A 4373-nucleotide genomic window follows, 5' to 3' on the forward strand; every position below is an offset into this window, starting at 1 on the left:
GCGCGACTTTTGTGCGGGCGCGCAATTGTGGGTCAATTACGAGCTTTTCACGTGATTTTAATGAAAATCGGACGGCCACGATTTGATGCTAGATGATGATAGTGTTGACGAACGGTGAGGATGATTGTTTGTTGTTGATATGGTGAATGGAAGCAGCCAAAATTCGAAAGGGAGAAGGGGAAATTGGTAGTCTGGTGAAATCGTGGGTTTTGGGTGGGAATTGTGGGGAATTTTGGGGGTTATTTTCATTTTCTTTTCCTTTTCTTTTATTTTATTTTTAGTTTTGTTTTTTTTTGGTTTTTAGTTTAGTTATTTTAATTGTTTTAGTTTAGTTTTATTTTCTTTTTAATTTCTTTTATATTATTTTAGCTTGTATTATAAATACCCTCTTTGGGTTATTTTCTAATGAACTATCAATCAACATTTTATTTTAGATAGTTTAGATTAGTTTAGCCTTTATTTTCTCTCTCTTAGGGTTAGTTTAGGAGTAGTGTAGAGAGAGAAAGCTTGGATTTCCATGGAGTTTTTGAGAGGTTGAAGAAGCAACTTTGTGGAACTTCTTCTCATCTATTCAATGAGCATTTTCTAACTTTCTCTCATCTTTATTTCTTGCTTAATCCCTAGTTTTTGCTTTTTGTTTATTGATTTGAGTAGATTAATTAGTTTATTTGTTTAATCTTATTTTTATTCTTATTTTACCTTGTTTTTCATGTCTTTCTTCATTATGTTAGCTTAGATTTTGTTCTAGGGAAATGGATGAAGGTTATGTTAATAAATTAAATGATTGATTGTGATTAGTATGGAATTGTTTCTTGATTATTGTGTATGTATGATGCTTTTATGGATTAAAATCTTTCTAGCTAATTGATTCAATGTTCTTAATTGTGCTTTCAATCGATTGTGCGAGAGTGAGTTGGTTGAGAGCCCTAGTTTCTTCCATACCTTTGCTAAGCTAGTTGCACGAGAGTGAATTAGTTTAGTAGGATAATTAACATGCTTAATTGTGCGAGAGTGAGTTAAATGTGTTGATTGTTCCTAATCAAGGTCATTTTCATCTAATTGTATGATGTTATTGAATGTATTGATGTAATTGGATTCCACTTTCCCTAGTTTTAGTTATTTGTTCTTAGTTGTGTTTAGTTGAACCTCTCTCTATCTCACAAGCTTTCCTATTAGTCTAATTAGCACAAATTGATACACTTAGTCCTTTTGGGTTCGACCCTTTACTTGCCACTAACTAGTTTAGTGTAAGTTTAGGTATTATAAATGATTAATTTGGTTAGGGTGGTAGCTTAACGACCTATCTAATCCCAATCAAATTTTGGCGTCGTTGTCGGGGACTAAGGCGTTCATTAGTTTGTGTCGATTAGATTAGCTAGGTTCTTGTACATTATTTGATTTTTATTTGCTTTTATTTGATCTTTGTATAAAAATGGCATGCTTATCTTTTCCTCAATTTGATGGTGAACCCTTCTATGCTTACTTTGAAAGACAAGATGGTTTCCTTAGTTACCATGGGTGTTCTCTTAGTGATGCTTGTGGTATAGCTTATTGGGGCATGAATGAGTATACTAGGGGAATGGTTGAGGACATGAATAATGGTAGATTTTGTCATTTGTCTATGCATGATGCTTGGGATTTCTTCACATGGCTTGCTAGGGACTCTTTAGATAGAGAATCTCATGTTTCTTGCTTTGATTATCAATGCCAAGATTCTTTTAATTTTTGCATGAATTCTCTTGATACTTCTTATGTGCCTTGTGATAATCCAAGTATGCAAATTGACACCTTTCCCCCTTATGCTCGTTTTGATGAGGTTTGTGCTAATTTTGATGATGTGCAATTTGACTTTGATCATGAACCTCAACCCAATAACATTGATGCCCAAATTCTTTCTCAAATGCAATATCTCACCCAACAACTCCAAGAGCTTCAAGAGGAACAAAAATTGAGAGAAGTGAGGCTTGCCCAAGTGATGAGTGCTTTGGTTGATGTAAATGGATGTGAGGCACCTTATTTGGAGTGTGAGAGTGTTTTTGAGAATGATGTGGGCCAAGGGTGTGAAGGTGAAAGGAGATTTTCTTGTGATGAGAGGATTTTTGAGGATTTTGATCCTTTTCATTCCCCATTTGAGCTTGATTGCCATCCTTCCCCTTATTCACCCCCTTTGAGAGCTTCCCATGGTGAGGATGTGAGTGAGCCATCTTCATGTTTGAATGAGGGAGTTCATGAGGATGATGATGATGAGTTTGAGCAATCAAGAGAGATTGAGAGTCCCTTAAGTGGCGGTGGAGGAGTTGTGAATGAAGAAAATGTCGATTTTGAGGATTCTAACCCCCTTCCCCATCTTGATGATTCTACCTTGCATGTTTGTGACCCTTCTATCCATGAGTCTTTGGACTCATTTGAGGTTATGGCTAGTATGTTCATTGAAGGTGTAACAAATCACTATAGCCTTTTGAGAGAGTTCATTGGCAATGCTTCATGGGAAAGGGATGAGTTTGAGAGAAACCTTTATCCTTTCATGCATGGTTTAGAGACTCTAGGCTTTGAGGATCTTGAGGGAGTTGTTGTTCATCGTCGTGATAGAGAGGAGGATGAGGTTGTTTCTATTGGAGAGTTTTTGTTTGAGGGAGATGTGAGTCATGAGTGTTCTTTTGAGGATTCTATGATTGATTTTCATGACCTCATTGGTGATGTGAGGCTTTGTGAGACCTTTGTTTCTCCTCCCCTTCCTCATGTCCCTTTCTCAAGGAAATTTGACCACATCTCCTACTATCCCATGTTCCTCCCTTCTTTTGTCAAAGAGCCTATTGAGGACCATCTCTTGTTTGATGAGACTCTTCTTTTTCATCCTCCTATTATTGAGGAAATGGGTGATTGTGCCACCCAAAAAGATTTTGAGGAGGTTTTGCCTTTTTATTCTTTTCCTTATTTCTCTTCTTATTTTATTGATTTTTCTTTTGATTTTCCTTCCTTCTTTTGGCATCTTCCTCCTCACTTACGTGCAATAATCTTGTTGCACGTCCTTCTCCCGTCATTTGCCTACTTGTTATCATATGAAATGTGTAGTAGTGCATTTGATAAGCTCTTGCGTTTGTTGCAATTTTATTTACTAGAGCGGTCTCGCTTGGACGTTAAATAAGCCTTTCTCGGGAAGTAACCCGAGGTTTTTATTGCTTTCATTTTCTTTTCTTTTTAGATTAGATTTTCTCTCATGGAAATGTTTGTGTGCCCCTTTCTAGGTACATAACTTGATATACACTTATGCATTGGTTTGGATCAAGAATCAAGGAAGTTTGACGCCTATTTTTGCTAGCATATGGAAATCGAGATTCAATTCAAGAGGAAATCGGCTTTGAAAGGTTAAATTGGGTCATTTGCGGGTATTTACACCCACTTATATCCGGTAATATCTTTCTTAGCTCTTTCTCTAATGGTTGGTGACTCATTGGACGTGTGTTGGTTTGTTGGATTGATTTCTTTCTTTTCCCCTCCCATGGATTATTTAGTTTATGTTTGAGTATATTGTCTCATTCAAGCTTGGGGGAGGGTATTCTATCATGCTTTGGTGGGATGTTGATTCATTTATGCCATGCACTTGAGTATATGCATTTCCATGTCTTTTATTTTATTTTGAAAAATCCAAAAAGATTTTTGTTTACTTTCAAGGTAATTTTGGCAAAATGTGTTTTGTTTGTTCTTATTTTGGACATTCTATTTTGGGAATTGCATTCTTGAATGTTTTTCTTCCTAAGTGGTAAATGTGTGCACGGTTTGATAGTGTCATTGGTTGACTCTAGGATACTATATGCTAAGGTAGTTGGGTTAAGAACTTTTAGGGGTCCATGAAGCCTTAGTTCACGGGAATGTGGTAAGATGGAGTTGCTCTCTATAGTGGATTTGAAACCCTTGGTTGATATTTGTTTGGTTATAATCCCTTGTGAGCTTCATTTGTTCTAGCCTTCATCACCTTGTTGAGCGGCTATTTAGGATTCTTGACTGTGCATGTCTTAATCCTTGTTTTGACCTCTAGCTCCCAAGATCGTGACCGAGACACACTAGGGGAGGAAAAGGTCACTCTTTTCTTATTTTTCTTTATCTTCTTTTTGTTTTGTTACATACTTTGTTTTTATTTTTCATTTGCTCCTCTTGCCAACCCTTTGAGCCTATTCCCTTTCTTGATTATGAGCCATAATGCAAGCCTTATGACCTTTTGTTTCCCTAACCCTTAGTTTGTGAAGCATTTTGGTTTGAGAGTTTGTTTTGTGTTGTAATGAAAATGAGAAAGTATTATGCTCTTTGTACCAAGCAAGAAAGTAAATTGTATATATTGTGTGTAATAAAGCAATTGCATCCCCGAAAAAGCTGTC

Source organism: Chenopodium album, chromosome 9, assembly GCF_948465745.1.
Source record: "Chenopodium album chromosome 9, dcCheAlbu1.1, whole genome shotgun sequence".
Classification (NCBI taxonomy): domain Eukaryota; kingdom Viridiplantae; phylum Streptophyta; class Magnoliopsida; order Caryophyllales; family Amaranthaceae; genus Chenopodium; species Chenopodium album.